Here is a 19,625-nt window from a genome sequence, read left to right on the forward strand (position 1 = left end):
AATGCTGCCATAGAAATGGGCAGCCTCACAGCTGTATTGATGATGCTGGGTGGAATAGCTTTTCTGTGTAGGACTTATAAACAGAGATGCTGCTTCCACCAGTTAAGAGGGTATTTGGCTGCAAATAATAGAAAACCCTAGTGCAGTATTTGCACATGTTCTGTTATTCTTAGCATGAATAATGACAGGAATTTTAGTTGCAAGCCGATTGCTACACCTGTAGAATCTGTCTGAGTCCCAGGGAGAAAGATGGAAGGAAGAAGCTGAGAGGGCCAGAATTCACAGAATTCTTAATTCCTATTTTATTAAGCATTTAGAGGTCCTTAGCTATAGTAGAATCTGGGGAATATGCACTGAGTCAGATCTTGATTTTGCATCAGATGGAGAGAGGATATTGGTACTGAGTCAGCTAATAATATCAGTCACACTCCTTAAATGTGATTTTAAAAAGTTGAGAGGTACGTGAGTGGCTCATTTGGTGAAGTTTCTGATTCTTGATTTCGGCTCAGGTTGTGAACCCAGGGTCATGAGATGGAGCTCTGTCTGTCTCTGCACTCAGCATGGAGACTGCCTGAGATTCTCTCTCTCCCCATCTTCTTCTGTCTCTTCCCGCTGTGTGCCCATGGTCTGTCTCTCTCTCTCTCAGATAAATTAGTAAGTCTTTAAAATAAAAGAGTTGGATAAGACTGAGAGTTGCTTTTCTATATTGTAAAATCTCACTTTTCTGGACTGAATATTCCTGGAGTGTGGGCTGGGTTGGGAAGAGTTGGAAAGAACTAGAACACTGCAATAGATTGAATGCTTTTATTCCCAGGTTGCTTTGGCTTAGAAGCCAAGGAAACAGGCAGAAAAGTCCTCTGGTGACAGAAATATCATTCCTTGTTTTCATCCTCCTCTCCCTTTTACACACTCTAACCTCATCCGTGTTATGGAGACACTTGTAAAAATTGTTACTCCATTGTTCATGACCTGCCGTTTATAGACAAATGATAAAATAGGTAGTGTTCAGGTACCAAAACCTAGACTAACATCTCCTGCATAAGAAAGGAAAGGAAAGGAGAATATAAAGAAAGAACCGTGAGATACTGGCAACTATGATCTGCCAGAAAATTGATGTTTGTAAACTTGTGCCTGGTTGTATTTTCAATATTTATGATTTTGTTGGGATTACGGAGTCCTTGACATTAAGTTATATCGTCAGTAGTTTCCGAGGGAAAGGCAGGTAAGTGATCAATTGTTTTAGGCAAAAGTCATTCATTGGTATCTGACTAGATTCTCATAGTTAATTTTATATGCTGACAATTACATAAATTAATCCAGTAAATCCAGCAAAGCCTACCAAGATTTGTGCGGATTTGTCATGAACATTAAAATGTCATCAGCATACATGTTAATTTATACTGCCTACAATTAGCAGTAATCCTTCCTGTCTCCTGTGAGAATCTAATAACAAGAGCTAATGGCTGTAATGCTAAAACAAACACCAGAGGATCTGAGCAAAATCTCTTTGTGGCTTTTGGAAATGGTCTTCTGTGTGTAGAATATTTTCATGGTGCACATTTTTTTTTTTTGGAAGAATATCAACTGCTTATTCCTATTCCAAATCAAAGTGTTTCAATATATCATAGAACATATTGTTTCTTTAGGTGAATTATACGTCTTGTGTTCAATAAAATGGTAATTAGGGTTTGTATGGTAAATATTTAGAAGGTTCAAATTTCCTCAAATAAATCCATAACTGTAATGTTGACAGTATTTTAATCCACTATTAACTAAATTATTAGTTTTGACTGTTTAACACAGGGGTAGCAACAGTGACACAGCTACCACTAGCTCTTTCAGGTGTATGTATGAAACTAAAAGATTTTCCAAGGTAGATGGAGCTTATGTCATACAGATTGGTAGGCAAAACTTACACTAGTTTTTAGTCCCTGGCTTGCTCTCTCAGCTAAGTGCCCTGTGCAGAGCACAACCTATATATAATGTGAACATACCCTGGAACTAAAATTCTAGTTAATGAGTATAAATGGAATACCTCTGTAAGAGTTTCTATTAATTGCCAACACATTTGAACAACCACATTGAATGGATAGTATAATACAGCAAAAATAAATTAATTATATGTCATTTGCTAAATAATTAATTAATAAATTAATTACATGTTATTTGTAAAACCACACGGATATTTTGATGCTGGAAAGGCTATGTAAGGGGGCACCTCAGTGGCTCAGTTGTTAAGCATCTGCCTTAGGCTCAGCTTGTGATCCTAGCTTCTTGGGATCGAGCCCCATCTTAGGCTCTTTGCTTAGCAGGGAGTCTGCTTCTCCTCCCTCTGCCTGCTGCCTGCCTTGCTGTGCTCTCTCTCTCTCTCTGTTAAATAAATAAATATTTTTTTAAAATAAAGGCTATGTAAATCATTTTTCTTTTTTTTTAAATAGTATAGAAAATATTCATTCCTTATCAGTCATATGATGGGAACTTTCTACGTACATAATTGCATTTATTATGAACAACAGCCTTATTTTATCAATAATGAAATCAAAGCTTAACAAAGTATGCAGGAAAGGGCTAACGAGAAGGCCCGGCTGCTGAAACTCTGCCCATTTCCTATGTCTTCTCATTGTTGGCTCCTGGAGTTGAGCTCTGAGTCTTTGGAGAATCTTACCTGCTACAAGTGTTGTGGTAGGCCTCAGGACTTAGGTCACGCAAGACAGTTTATGCAAATGGTGTGATTTTGGTAACCCTGTTTTGTGTGCTTGGAGATTTGCACCACTCGGTAACACTTTGACTGGGAGGTTGTGTTCTAAGTAGCTGAGGTTAGTCAAGTAGGTGTTGTATCCTCTATGAATGATCTCCAATGGAATCTTTGGATACCAAGGCTTGGGTGAATTTCCCTAGTTGGCAACACTTTACATGTTTTGCCACACATTGTTGCTGGGAGAATTAAGTACTGTCCTTGTGACTCCATTAGGGAAAGGACAAATTTAAGTTTGTACCCAGTTTCTCTTCTACTACTCTTTATGCACATTTCCCTTTGCTAATTTTAGTCAATTCTCTTTCCTTATATTAAACCATCTCTCCCTTCTATCCTTCAGTGAGGAGTATCTCTGCAGTATATAAGGTATTTATATATTTCTGCAATATATAAGGTATTATATTTTTCTGCAACATAGAAGGTAGGTGATAAGAAGATACAATATTTTTATTCCTCTGACAGTGGCAGGAAAATGCACAGGCTTCAGCAGACATGAATATTTTCAGTGACCTTCAGGGTTTTTTCCTACAAGTCACTTGAATTTGTGATGGAAGTGTATAAAATTACTGTTTGTGGTTTGCTGCATTTTCTGCAACTTCTTAACTTTCTCAAAGCTAATAACATATCTTAAATATAGTGGTGACCTTCCCTGATGTTCATTCTTTCAGCATTTCCAATGGTTTAGTAGTCATTTATTTACCTGTATTAAATCTATTCTTATTTGAAATACCTAGTTTACATCTGTTTTCCTAACTGAATATTGAGAGGGTGTTTAGTACCAGAAATGGTCCCAGGAACTGAACCACAAGCAAGAATTGTAGTCATTGAGAGAGCAGAGACAAACTAGATGATCTTTGATTATCCTTTCTTCCTGATAACAAATTATGTATCATGTGGCACGAAGAGGAAATCCAAGCAGAGTGTAGCAGTTTCACTGGCTTGAGAGACAGAAATTGGAATTAAGTAGGCTGAGGCAACTGGAATTTGTGAGGCAGTGTTCCAGAGAGGAAAGAGCTATATACAGAAAGAGCTCGAGAATTCTGTACAAGGATTTTCTTGAGTCTGCCTTAATATCAAGCTTTTCCATATATAGAAGTGAGACTCTGTGATGTTGGGCAATGAAAAGCCACTAAGTATCTTGAGCTGAATAATTCTGAGTTCACACAGGGCCTAGGGAGCTTATGGTCTGACTATGACAGTAGGAAGATTATACTGAACATTTAATTTTTCTTTTCATTCATGTTGCTATTAAGTTGGTTGTGCAACAAATTGAAATTTGTAAACAACTGGTTTGGTGTTCACCCTGTAGGTGTGTAGCCCTAGAATAGTTGCAGGGAACTTTGTAGATGTGGAAGAGCTCTCCCTATTTTGCTCCTCTAAGTTTTCCCACTGCCATAAAAAATTGGATGAAGGACCTGAACAGACATTTCTTCAAAGAAAACATACATACAAATAACTAATAGGTGTGTGAGAAAGGTGCTCCACATCACCACTTAGCAGGAAAATGCAAGGCAAAAACCAATGTGGTATCACCTTACACCTGTTAGAATGGTCATTATAAAAAACAAAAGGTGAGTGTTGCTGAGGATGCAAAGAGAAGGAAACTCTTGTACAATGTTGGTGGGAATGTAAATTAGTATAGTCATTATGGAAAACAAGGTGGAGTTTCCTTTAAAAATTAAAAATAGAACTACTGTATGATCCAGTGATCCCAGTACCGTGGTGTGTATACATCCTAAGGAAATGGAATCTAGATTTCCACAAAATACCTGCACTCCCATGTTCGTTGTGGCATTGTTCACAATGGTCACTATATGGAAATGACCTCAATGTCCACTGATAGATGAATGGATAAAGAAAATGTACATACAATGAAATATTATTTAGCTGTCAAAAAGAGAAATTTCTGCCATGTGCAACAGCACAGATGAACCTGGAGGACATTATGCTAAATGGAATATGTCAGACACAGAAAGACAAATACTGCATAATTTCACTTGTATGTAGAATGTAAAATAGTCAAACTCATAGAAGCGAGGTGTAGAATGGCGGTTGTCAGGGACTGTGGGGAGAGAGAAATGGGGAATATTTGTCAACGGCTACAAAATTTTGTTATACAAGATAAATAAGTACTGAACATCTACTCTAAAGCATAGTGCCCGTAGTTAGCAATACTGTGTTGCTTAAAATTTTTCTAAGATGGCAGACCTTATGTTAAGGGTTATCACAAAATAACAACAACAACAACAACAATAATATTATTAGCTAAGAGGGCAGGAGGAAACTTTTGTAGGTGATGAATAGGTTTATGGCATAGATTGTGGTGAGGGTTTTGTGTGTTATGCATATATACAAAATCATCAAGGTGTAAATACTAATTTTATAAAGCTTCTTGTATGTCAAAAATTTTTTAAGAGGAAAGAATTTTAAAACAACTATAGATGCATGTGAAGATTAAAAGAAAATATAAACATAATTATAAAAGAAGTGGAAGATACATAAAATAAGCAAATGGAATTTCTAGAGCTAAAAATACACTGTCAGTAGTTAAAAAAAAAAAAAAATCCTGGGAGGGCTTAAGAGGATACCAGACATTGAAAAAGATCAATGAATTTGAAGACATAGCAGAAATAAAACAATCCAAACTGAAGCATGGAAAATATAAAGCTGAAAATAATGAACAGATACTTAGTGGCCTCTGAGACAACATAAAGCAGTAAAAGATACTGTAATTGGATTCCAGGAATGGAGTGGAAAAATATTTGAAGAAATAATACAAAATTTCTTAAAGATATATCTATTTATTTGAGAGAGGGATAGAGCACACAGCAGGGAGAGGCAGAGAGTCTCACTCCATGCTGAGTGTGGAGCTGTACGTGGGACTTGATCTCATGACCTTGAGATCATTACCCGAGTGGAAACCAACAGTGAGGTGCTCAACCAACTGCACCATCCAGGCAGCCCCTCCATTTTTAAAAATATTTAATCAAAACTTTGTAAATCCAAATACCCAAGAAACTCAATGAACACAAACAGCATTAAAAAAGAAAAAGAGGAAAAGAGAATAAAGAAAATTATCCCATAAAATACATAATAGTAAAATTTCTGGAAAAGTGATAAAAAGAAAATCAATCTTAAAAGCATTTAGGGGACAAAGGATTTATTAACATGCAAGGAAAGAAAGCTAGAAATAGTCAGTTACTTCTTATTTGAAGCACACATGCCAGAAAGCTGGAGTGACTTCTTTCAACTGCTGAAAGGAAAAAAATTTTTTTTCCTATCACAAAATATTCTTTAAAAATGGAGTCAAATTAGAACTATTTTCAGAGAAACAAGTTGAAGAAGTTTGTTACAGCAGGCAAACAGTACAAAAAGAGTTAAAGAAATCCTTTATAAAATATATAAGAATTTTTTTCTTATTTTCTAATTTTTCTAAAAGATAATTGAAGGGCACCTGGATGGCTCAGTCAATTGAGGGTCCAACTCTTGCTTTCAGCTCAGGTTATGATCTCAGGGTCACGAGAGTGAGCCCCATGTTTGACTCAATGCTTATCGAGGAGTCTGCTTGAGATTCATTCTCTCCCTCTCCCCCTGCCCTACCTCTCTGCTCTCTCTTGCTGTCAAATAAATAAAATCTTAAAAAAAAAAAGACAAATGATTATTCAAGGAAAATGTATAATAATTGTTTTATGACATTTATAAAGTATTTAGAAATCAAGTATAACTAAAATAGCTTAAAAATGAGTGGAGGAAAATGAATCCTATATAATACTCTTATATTGTAATTTTACCAAATTGACACTAGTTAGAGTAACATTTTACTTAGATTGGTCAAGAAAATAAAGAAAGAAAATATAAATTATCAGTAACAGAAGTGAAATCGAAGCAGTGGACATTGCTAACAGATTCTATGGGATATAAAAGTACAACAAAGGATTGTTATGAACATCTTTATGCCATTAAATTAAATAATGAACAAATTCAGTGAAGAAGCACAAGTACTATATTGTTTCAGGAAGAAGTAGAAAAACTGACTAGTCTTATATCTATTAAAAATTGAATTCACAGTTAAAATACTTTCCCTAATGAAAAGTCAAGACTTAAATGGCTTTGAAGAAATTCTCTCAAACATTCGGAGAAGAAGTAAAACAGATTTTGCATTAATTTTTTCAGAAAATAAAAAAAGGAAACAACTCTTAGTTTATGATACTAATATTAATATGGTACAAAATCTAAACAAGTATATTATAGAAAATAAAATTAAGGATCAGTATCTCCCATGAATATAGATACAGAAATGCCAAGCAAAATAATAGGTAAATCAAATCCAGCAATACAAAGAAGTTGATAGTAAGTCATGACAAATTAGAATTTATCTCAGAAAAACAATGGCTTAAAACAAATCAATCAATGTAATTCACCACATTAATACAGTAAAGGAGAAAACACATATGATCATCTTGATAGATGCAGAGAAGTAATTTGAAATAGTTTCACCATCATACATGATAGAGTCCCATCAAGTAAGGAACTAGTGGGGACTTCTCAAATGGATAAAGCAAATCCATAAAAACCTACCTCAATCCATTTGATGGATTGATGGATTTTAAATCCATCAAATTGATAAAGCAAATCTATAAAAACCTAATGTAATGCCTAATAGTAAAAGACTGAATGCTTTCCCACTAATGAACAGGGACATGTCACGGAGGTCCACTGTTGACATTATTTGTTATAAAATAGTAGTGGATCTAGCCAGTGTATTAAAATTAGAAAAAACAAAACCACATAGATTGGAAAAGACTAAACCTTTTAATATTCACAGATGATATAATAATGAATTAGAAGAATTTAAAATATCCATAGAAAAGCTGCTAGAGTTCTTATGTGAATTTAACAAGGTCTCAATGTACAAGATACAATTTGTAAAGTCAAGTTGTATTTTTATAGATTTGTGACAAAGAATTGGACATGGGAATTAAAAATACCATGTACAATAATATCAAAATGTGAATATCTAGGGATAATTTTAACAAAATATGTGCAAAGGCCTGTATACTGAAAATATAAGACAAGGATGGCCACTTTTACCATTGCTATTCAACACTGTAGTGGAAGTTCCAATCAGAGCAATTAGACAAGAGAAATAAGTAAAAGATAACCAAAGTGAAAAGAACGAACATGTATTTATTAACAGATAACATGATCCTATATTTAGAAAATCCTAAGTAATACACAAAAATACTATTAGAACTAAAATAATTTCAGCAAAGCTGTAGGACAATAAATCAATACACAAAAATCAGTTGCATTTCCATATATTAGCAATGAACAGGCCAAAAAAGAACCTGAGAAAATGATTCCATTTACAATTGCATTATAAAATAAAATATTTAGGAATTAATTTAACCAAAAAGATGTAAGATACGTATTCTGAAAATTTCAAAATGTTGCTGAAATAAATTAATGAAGGCCTTAATAAATGGGAAGGCAGCCTATTTTTTATGGTTTGAAGACTTCATATTATTAAAATTGGAATATTCCACAAGGCAGTCTATAGATTCAGTCCAATCCCTATCAAAACCTCAGTGGCCTTTTTTTAGAAATGGAAATGCTGATCCTAAAATTTGTATGGAATTGGAAGACCTGAAGTGGCTTTTTTTTTTTTTTTGGGTAATCGGATGCGAAAATACCTTGGTTCTCTCATACCACATCATTGTCTTTATGGTCTGTTACATTGATGACATCATGCAGATTATTTTTTTTTTTTAAAGATTTTATTTATTTATTTGACAGAGAGAAATCACAAGCAGGCAGAGAGGCAGGCAGAGAGAGAGGAAGGGAAGCAGGCCCCCTGCTGAGCAGAGAACCCGATGTGGGACTCGATCCCAGGACCCTGGAATCATGACCTGAGCCGAAGGCAGTGGCTTAACCCACTGAGCCACCCAGGCGTCCCGACATCATGCAGATTAGATCCAAAAAAGAGGAAATAGGAAATAAATATCTCAGAAAATCTTTTTTTTTTTTTTTAAAGATTTTATTTATTTATTTTTCAGAGAGAGAGAGAGAGGGAGAGAGAGCAAGCACAGGCAGACAGAGTGGCAGGCAGAGGCAGAGGGAGAAGCAGGCTCCCTGCCAAGCAAGGAGCCTGATGTAGGACTCGATCCCAGAATGCTGGGATCATGACCTGAGCTGTAGGCAGCTGCTTAACGAACTGAGCCACCCAGGCGTCCCAATATCTCAGAAACTCTTATAAAATTTTAAGGATCCTGCATGTGGTTGAAGATTCTAGAATTTTAGTAGTCTGGGAATATTGATGTGTCCCATTCAAAGTGAAAGACAAATTGTTGCATATGTGCTCTCCAATAAGAAAAGAACTGACTACTCTTTAGATTCAGGAGGTAAAATATACCATGTCTGAATAAACATTTTTTAAAGATTTATTTATTTATGAGTTATTTATTTATGAGAGAGAGAGAGAGAGAGCATACTCAGGGAGAGGAGCAGAGGGAGAGAGAGAATCCCAAGCAGACTCCCAGCTGAGTGAGGAGCCCGACATGGGGCTGGATCTCATGACCCTGAGATCATGATCTGAGCCAAAATCAAGAGCTGGACACTTAACTGATTGAGCCACCCAGGTGCCCCAGAATAACCATTTTTTGAGTGAATTACTAGGGTGCTGATTTTGAGTGGGGCCAATAGCAAAAGAAGGCTTTAGAAATGCTTCAAGTTACTATGCGAGCTGTTCCACTACTTTAACCTTGTGACTTTGTGGATCCAGTTGTGTTAAAGTGTCTACATCAATTGTGTATGCTCTTTGGGAGACTGTAACTCCAGGAGAATTGCACCACAGATCCTTAAGGTTTTAAAGCAAAGTTATACCCTTTTCACAAATAATAATTTACTTTTTGAGATAAATCTTGGTTTGATATTGGGCCTTGACCATACAACAACAAGTAACATGTAACTTAAGATGTCTGTTACAAAATGGATGTTACCTGAAACACCAAGCAGTAATAGGATAAGCAACAACATTCTCTCATTAGGTGGAAGTTCACTTATGTCATATCAGGCTCTAGCAGCCCTAAAGACATTTGAATGTCAAGAGCAAGTGCTTAAACTCTCCATTGCATTTACTCCTGTTGCCTTAAAATCTCTCACTCAACCCACCCCTGTGCCTCATAAGGTGAATCCTGACTTAGAAAGAAAATATTCAGGCCTGATTTGTGGAAGGTTTTGCATAATATGCAGGTAGCAGCCAGAATTCAATGCTTAGCATTAACTTAGGAGTAGTTCAGAAGGACAATGGGGAATGAAATTTCTTTCAGGGACAGAATATCAAGCAGTATATCTTGTCATCCTCTTTGTCTAGAAAGAGATATTGATAGAAGAAAAGATCTACATGGAGTCAAGGTAAATAGCTCACAGTTTATCCAGATGGTGAAGGGCCTAGAAACAACACATTTGGGAAATCAGTGATAAGAACGCATGGGGAAGAGACACATCCTTGGAAATTTGGAATGTATTCAGAGTGTTGAGCATATTTGTGACTCACATGGAGGCTTACCAAAGCACACCCACTATAGTGGGCTTTCAGTAATGAGGTGAATGAGATGACCCGTTCTTTGGGCATTTTCCTTTTCAGTGCTACTGCTTGCTTGAGGGCATCAAGAATAAAATGTACATAATGACATGGAAGGAGAATATGCATACTCAAAGTAGAGATTCTTCTCACTGAGACTGATCTGGCCACTTGTACTGCTAAGTGCATAGTATGACAACAGCCAGAAACCAATGTTAAGTCCCAACTCTGACACACATTCCATAGGAATAGGCTAGCCTTTCTTTAGTCATGGAGGAATCAATGATTTATCCTCATTGAAATTTTGTAACATCTACAATGCTTTTGGTGTTATTATGCATGGAGATGGGGTATATATGTTCAGCCAGTGACTAATGTATGATGCAGCTTTTCCCATGGCCAGAACACATGGATGTGGGAATCAAGATGTGAAAGTAAGAGTGCCTCCATTCACTGTTATTTCTTATAACTTACATGCCAAACTTTTCTTCCCATTGCTACATATTTGGATTGTGTTAGTTGAGAGGTACTATTTAGTTTCCAAGGGAGAAATGCTTCCCACAAAGAACACAACATTGATTCCGCTGACCTGGAATTAGAGATTTCTCTAGCCACTTTGGGATTCTCATGCAATCAACTAACAGGCAAAGAAGGCTGTCACAACACTGACTTGATAGCAAATTTTGATAAAGAGTACAATGTGGGAGCCTACTGAATAAGCAGCACTTCAGCTGTTCTGGGTTTTCAAATCATGGGGTGACCTCAACTTTTACTCCTGATGTATAGGAGTAAAAATTATAAAAGCACAAAAATATATAAATAAAGAATTAAAAAATATACATAGTGTCATAAGAATAATGCAACAAGGAAATCAAATTTAGATCAAGACATCGGGGAAAGACTCTGAAAAATTAAAAAGTCTAAGATGGGATGTTGATGATATGCTTGGGACTACCACGGGGAAGAGTAGAGGAGAGAGCATTTGGGGAAGAATGAAATGCTGTGCAAAGAGTTTCTTTTGAGGAATTGTAGGGTGACTGATATAAATAATGTGTGTGCCAGGCTGTTGGTGGCCGTAGATGGGGCTGGAGAAGTAGGCAAAAGCCAGGCATGCAGGGAGTTCTCCATAATGGTAAGGAGTCTGGAACTCTTATTAGATATGAGAAGACATGGAGAAGGTAAAAAGAGATGACAAGAAGCAATTTATGTTTTATAAAGATATTTGCTGCTGAGGAGGAAGGTTGAATTAAAGGTGATAGAATAGATAAGAATGAGGTTGATCATGAGGTCATTGCAATAATCCAATTAAGAGATAAGACAGAGAAAATGGAGGAAAAGGACAAATGGAGGGATCAGCAATATATGTACAGGTGGAATAAACAAGTCATGGTGGTGGACTGTGCAATGGAAATGATGAAGAAGAAGGAAAAGGTGAGTTTCTGGGCTTATGTTCCCCCAAATTGGATAAATGGAAGATCATTTACTGAGAGACAGCAACAGGATTTCAAGCAGGTTTTGTATTGGGTTAACTTTTGGACATGATAATTTTGATATGCTTGGTGAGATACCAAATAGAGATACCTGGAAGACGTTTGGATAGATGAATTCTAGTCTAGTTTATTGATAATGGGTCACTGGCAAAATGATTTTTGAATCCCTGAGAAGAGGTTAGCTAAAGTGACAAATAAAGAAAAGAAGATAAGTGGACCTAGGACAGAGCCTTGCAGAATTCTAACACTGGGGAAAGAGGAAGAAGTGAACAAAGGACAACTGGGAGTGAACACTTTTGCTAACTGAATAATAACTTCTGTTTATATAACTTATTTTAGTAGATAATTGTTAATATAGCTCATACTATCATTAATTATCCTAGTTTTATAATAAATAATTGTATAAAACATACTACTGTTGACTCAGACTATTATGCTATATGTGGTAAATGTTCTTACCAGTATATTGTTCCTTTAAGAATTAAGCATTCTGGGGACACCTGGGTGGCTCAGTTGGTTGAGCAGCTGCCTTCTGCTCAGGTCATGATCCCGGCCTCCTGGGATCGAGTTCCACATCGGGCTCCTTGCTCGGCAGGGAGCCTGCTTCTCCCTCTGTTTCTGCCTGCCACTCTATCTGTCTGTGCTCACTCTCTCTGTCAAATAAATAAATAGAATCTTAAAAAAAAAAAAAGAATTAAGCATTCTGTTTTAGAGTCAGAAGCTTGGGTTCAGTCTTTCTATGCCACTTAGTACCTATGTGATCTTGCAAACTGATTGACCACTTTAAACCTCAGTTTTATTGTATGTAAAATAAGTTAATACTAATACCTTATCTGTGGTATAATTATAAGAATTAATAGCAAATCTGTATAAGTTTGCAGGTACACATTGACAGGTACACAACAAATACTTTAAACTGGTTTAACTAATATTATTGTATCATTGTTGTTGTTACTGTTATCTTTGAAATCTTGGAGTTACTCTGTTCCCAGGAAATCACTCTGTTGTCTGTTCCTCTCTACTGACATCTTTTTTGTCTGGACTTCTGCAATAGCAGGTTCATCATATCCCTGTTTTCTTTTTATTTTCCATACGGCCACCTTCTTGAAATATACATTGAATTCATTTGTTTGAACATTTTCAGTGACTTCTATTTTCACTTAAACACCTGAGAAACCTTCCATCTCATCTTAATCACTCATTTACTTATTTTTCTCTCTCCACTCAAATGTGAGCTCCAATAGGACAGAAGTCTTCTTTGTTATGTTCAGTGCTATATCTCCAAGTCTAGCACAATGCCTGGCATGTAGTAGGAGCTTAATAAATACCATTTGAAAGGACAAGGATTGTGTGGTTAATCACTGCATTGTTAGCATCTAGCACATTGGCCAGCATATAGTAACTATTCAACATATATTTGCTGAATGAAAAAATGCATGAATAAAATTAATATACAATTAATCAAAAGTGATTCTCTAGTCTTAACATCTCTAGTAGGTAAGACTGAATCTTTTGTCACAATATATGGATATATTAGCACTTTGGAAAATAAAAAACAACATCAGAAGTACTTAAAATCATTGTGTCAAATACATAAAATATGAAATCACCATGTTCTAACTATGAGCTCTCTGACAACAGAATAAATTTTTGTTCATCACTGTATTCCAACTCCTGGCCCACAATCATGTACAGAATTTCCCTCTTCAGCTCATCTGTAAATAAAGAGGAAATATAATTATTGTACTGTAATTTTAGATGGTTTCCTCCAGAAATTCCTTTGAGCTAGTTGCTTCTGAAACATTAGGAAACATTTCTGAGCAGTGTGTTTTCTTCCTTCTCACCTCTGACTGTCATTCAAATAATGTGATTTTTCCACAGCCTGGATAAACCGAAAATGGGAGTTAATCATGACTCTTAATCTCACAAAACAAACTGAGGGTTGCTGGGGGGAGGGGGTTTGGGAGAAGGGAGTGGGATTATGGACATTGGGGAGGGTATGTGCTTTGGTGAGTGCTGTGAAGTGTGTAAACCTGGTGATTCACAGACCTGTACCCCTGGGGATAAAAATATATGTTTATAAAAAATAAAAAATTATATTAAAAAAATAAATAAAGTGCTATAAAAAGAAAAAAAAAGAGCTCTCAGCTGGAACATTTGACTTGCTACACATATTCTTACATCTAATGGGGATTAGGTTATTTTAAAAATAATTTGCTAGTGTGAAAGACAAGGTTCAAATGAAAAACACACATGTATAGATCTAGATTAAGTCCTTACAAGTTCATACTTCTTGTCATCTATTGAGACTATTGTAATCTGGGTTTCTGGGTTTGATTTAACAGAAGGGCAAAATCTTGTGGTGAAATTGATATGATGTCCCTCTCAGGTGTAATTTCTTTCCTCTCAAAGCTAAGTTTAGATGTACTCTGGGATTTCTTTGACTTGAAAGGCTTGAGTGTGTTAAAACTTTATAGCTATTACTGGAATTTTAGGATTTTCTGAGATTTAAGGCTCTGATTCTAGACACCATGTCTAAGAATTTTTTTCCTTGTTAGGAGAACACCTAGTCTTAGACCTCCCTATAGTGACAGGTGTGTTCTGGGGATTAATGATGATGTTTAAAAAATACAGAGTTCTGTAGATGAAATATGCTTCTTCGGTTCAAAACATTAGTGGTCCAGCTGAATATTTTCAGTTATAAAAATTGAATCAAATGTGTTTACCAAAACAGTGCTTCCAGTGCAATTGCTACCCACATGTTTTTATGTATCTAACGCATGTATAACTTATTAAAATATCTTACAGATGCAGTTGGATAAAAATGATGCACTTGAAATTTAATAACATTTAATTTACCAAGTACTTTATCACTGTCCTGGAAGGAAAGTCCTCAGATTCTGTTTGGTAGAGTTAGCAAAAGAACGGTAGTAATAGAACTGACTCTTCTAGATAATTTAGCCTTCTCATATCACTCTGTTGTCCTGGTGGAAACTGCTGTCTTCCTTGGCATTTGTTTTTACTTGACTTTAAGACCAATTTGTATAATAACAGCATGAAGTCTTCAATTTGACATACCCTTTTCGTACCTCACCTATGATCTTTTAATTTATTACTGCTGGTGTTTTCTGCATTGATTTGATGTTTTATTGCAAATGTACAGAAAATTGTTTTTCTTTAGACTGAAAATCAAGACTCACTTTTTTTTTGATGCTGAGCAAAGCATCATATATGCAAACAGGGAAGTTATTAGCATCTTACAGATTACAAATTAGGCACATCTGGAGACTGTATTAATATCTTCAGGCTAACTAATACAGCGAAGCAGTAATTTACTAATGGTGCTAGACTTTGTCCATTATTGAATAGGCATAGAATTAAGTGTTATAGAATCATTTTGTTCATATTCTATGTGTTACCTTTAAGATAGGGTAGGAGATTTTTACAGTCTGAAGGAACTCACTGAACTTTTACAGCATGAAATACTTTAGGTTAGGAAAGTCAGACTCTAAAGGACTATTTTAATGGACATTTTGGTCATTAAATTTTGAATAAATATGAAAAGAATGTAAATATATCCTAAAAAAAATAAGTACTTAACAAAGAATTAGTCATCTTTTATCGAAGTCAGCCTAAAAGAGAAATAAAAATCTCATTGCAGTTATTTGAAAAATAGCCCATAGTCGATTTGCATTAGATATTGATTTAACAAGGTCTTCCTTGGTTAGCATTTAATAAAGTGTACTGTACCTGTAAAACAGTTTATCTCATTGAATATTATCATATTTATTAATATTATTAAATATTTATTGATTTTTTTCTTGGATAATGCTTGGCACATAATAAATGTTAAACAAAAATTCTTGAATTCATTAAATTGTATTGAAGAAAATTAATATTTAATATAGAAAGATAGCACTAAGGTGTGTTTGAATTAAATGCAAACAATATGTCTGAAAAATTAGTTCTGGCTTGTCTGTTTATTCTAGACCATATGCTTTTGAGAACAGCTGTATTTTGGGTCCAAATGTTGCCTTTTTTCTATTACTTTAGTCTTATAGATCGACTTAACATGTGTATGGAGAATGAACTTAGGAGCTCAAGTTAGAAACTCCTGGATGCATGGCCATAGAACCTGACTTAATAGTTTTAAGAGCCGATAAAACCTCAGGGTGGAGGACCTCTCAGAAATCTAACATACTTCTCTTCTGGGATTTCTCAGAGAGTCTTCCAGAGATCTCAAAGTCCACCTGAGTTGTTCCAGAAAAAAAGAAAAAAAAGCTTCTGTAACCAAATAAGTTTGGGCAATGCTGCTTGCTATAGCTGTCTCCTGGTGTGTCATAATGTACATTAACATATTAAAACTCCAAGCACTAAAAAATGTATCTATATGTATTTAACACAACATCTCTTAAAATATACTTGACCCTGGGGGGTCTTTTTTCAAATAATCCTATTAATATAGTAAGGACCTAATATTCTTTTCTGCATATTTTGGACAATTCTGTCTTAAGGTGCTATCAATAACTTACATTAATTGTGAAAACCAGATGAAGAAAAGGAAACATGAAGACTTTGGACTTTAGAAGAAGTCAGAAAGGTTGCCCTTGAGGGAGGAAAAGAAACAAATCAGGAATCAATGGGGGTGATGGACCAGCTTCACAATTTGTCAAGTGGTTGTCTATGATTTCATAACTATTAACAAGTACCATATGTAAATGTTAGGGCTCTCTTTTGATGCAGAAGCTATCATCCATCATGACTCAGAAATAAAATTTATTTGAGCCAAGGGGCTAAGATGGTTAGGATAGTTTAATTTGTTACAAATAGAATATAAATGGAGATGAAAACAATAAAGAAAAATCATAAAATCACAACACTGTAAGAGGCCTTTAAAAGATTCTGCTTTATTTTTATTCCATTTGGAAAGTTCTCCAATCAAAACAAAGCATATTCAATTACTTTGTTGATAAATTTTCATGATTTTTATGTCACTAATTCTTTATAATATCAAATTCAAATCCCTTATAACTTGAGCCTGTTTCCTCATGTCTTGCCTTTGTGTGCATATTGGTTTACTGTCACTTAATGGAATTTTGTCATCTTTTATCTGAATTCTTTAACTAAGCCCTTCTTGTCTTCAGAAAGAGGGATTTAAAATGTGTTCTGAAGCTAGATTTCTGTCATGGAGAAAATGGGAACTATATCTTCTTTATTTCTGACTGGAGTGTTTTCAGAGTCTCCCACATAAAACAAGTGACAAGTATACATAAGGGTCTATTTGATGGGAAGAGGACAAAGAGGTTCTCAGTAATACATTTAAGAAAGAGCTGGGATTTCTCTATATTTGGCACCTAGAAACACAAAAGCAGTTTATGTGAGGATAAGTTAGTGACTTAATAACCAACCAAGTAAATAAAGTTAGGCAGCATGTGGATTTTTCAATTCTCTTTCAAGTCAAGTCTGTGGCAAAAAAGAGGGACTTTGTTGGTGTCAGGTGATGCTTCAAGGACAGGAAAAGCACCTTGGAAAGCAGGCGCAGGTGCTCAGAAGGGATTCTGGTTGGAGACTGCTCCCAGAGTGCTTTTGAACACCATGAAGAATGCATTCATCTACCTTCAGTTCAATAATTAATGTCACTATTCCTACAGTTTCTCTTAGAATAACAAATACAGGCAACTCAAGACTTTAAAAATATCTCACTTTAGATGCTTCATTTTATGGCATATTTTAGCCTTGATATTATTATGTGTTATAGTGATACAACGTGGAGATAGTGTTTTCAGATTTAGGGGAATTCTTATGACCTCCACAAAAGAAGAGACAGTGGACTCCGACAGAATACTTTATTCAATTTTTATTTATCATAAAAAGAGAGCAAATATGTTTAAATGATTGGCATAGCATTATGGAACTGAGCTCTAATTGGAACCTAGATGATTCTTTGCACTTAACATGGAAATTGACTTTGCCTTCAGAACTCTAGAGTTGTTTCATGCAGAGTTTTGTGCTCTCTAAGGCGATTTCAGTCCAGAATCTCACCTGGGTTCTAAGGAAATTCTGAAATTGAAGCAACTTCATGGAGAAAAGAAAACATTCATGCACACCCACATCCCCACCCCCACCCCATTGCCCAAGCACAGGCTTTGAAGAACTTCCTGTTGTTGTTGCTGACATGGAGAGGAAAGGCATCCTCTGTTCTTTTTCCTTGGAGTTCTATTTCTGCAAATCTCTAGCTCAATGATGGCTGTTTTTAACCAGCATCTTGCATGTACTTTCCTTTGTATATAGAGGACATTTTGCTTTTATATAATGGGTATTTTATGGCACGTGCTGGACATGATTTTTCTATCACTTATCAAATTTTCTATCATATTATCAGATTTATTTTCCTTATTTTATATATGAAAATTAATTTTAACACTACAATTATTTTGTAACCTGATTATTTATTTATCTCCTATTCATTTGGTGCACAGCATATTAGCTCTGAAAGAGGACTTTGAGATCTTGTGCTCTAAACTCTCTTTTTTTCCCATTGTGGAACAGTTATTTGCCTCCTCAGGACATATGATAGCTTACTAAAAGAGTGGCAGATAGAATATGGGCAACCTGAAATAGCATGTGATCACAAACTGATGGAATGCCTATTCTGAATTTAAGAAACAATTTCAAAATTAGCTGATTTGAATACTGAAGCAGTCTGGGTATGTGGTAAGTTCTCATTCAGTATTTGTAGACTGAATGGATAAATCATAGATGTTGAATAATAGCCATTCAAGTCATGATTTTTGTGGACTTGTTTGTTTTATTTAACATTCTAGATCATCCTTGATGCATTTATTTTGTCTGCATAAATTAATAGCTCACTTTCAACATAAATCCATAAATTTAATGTCTTTTGCATGGAAACAGAGTCTTTTTTTGATTTAAACAAATTATTTCTCACATGTTCAGTACACCTGTGCTGGCCCATTCAGCAAGGCATATCCATTTGTAAGTGCAGAAACCAGCCTTTTCTGAGTTGGGAGATAATATCCTTTACACATTTGGAGGTGTTAATTTGTAAACGGAAGGATAAAAAGTATCCCAAATGCCAGCTAGCTCTTCTTTGATATTTAAAATGCTGTCTAGGCTTATATCTAAATTTTTATATTGATCTCAAAAAATATAGTAAGAAAAACAATTTTTACTCAGAAGTTTATATATTTGGTTCAGAAAAGGTTATAAAAACATTTTTTTTCTGCTAAGCAATTATAGTCTAACACTAATATGGTAAAGTCACCTGTAGGAGAACAATGACATCCATGAGTTAGACTCTTTGGTAGTTAGATGATACATTAATTAGATGATACAGGTAATTAGATGATACAAAAAATGGTAAAGTTTATTTTACTTGTCTATTTCCGTATGTGTCCTATATATCCATCAGAAATACAGAATGTATTATTTAAATAAAATCTAGCTGAACTGATTGAAGATGGAATCATTTATCTTTGTTAGTGTCTTTATGAGGACATTTACACATGCAGTAATAGAGATGGATAATTAAGCGTATTGATTTCAATAATACTTTAATGGAATGTAATTGATCTTTCAAACTTTGTATCACTCCTGATTCTCAAAATCTTGGTTTTAAGTATCAAGATTGTTCATTAAATAACTCACTTCTATTCCTCTTTGCTATTAAATTTTGAAAATGCCATAAATCTTTGTCAAAACTGTATTTATTGTCTCTTAGACACCTTCTTTATGACATCCTCAGCATCATCAATTTCAAAACTGAGTTGCACCATCT

This window comes from Mustela putorius, unplaced genomic scaffold, assembly GCF_011764305.1.
Source record: "Mustela putorius furo isolate JIRA1106 unplaced genomic scaffold, ASM1176430v1.1 tig00003866_pilon_pilon_pilon, whole genome shotgun sequence".
Classification (NCBI taxonomy): Eukaryota; Metazoa; Chordata; class Mammalia; order Carnivora; family Mustelidae; genus Mustela; species Mustela putorius.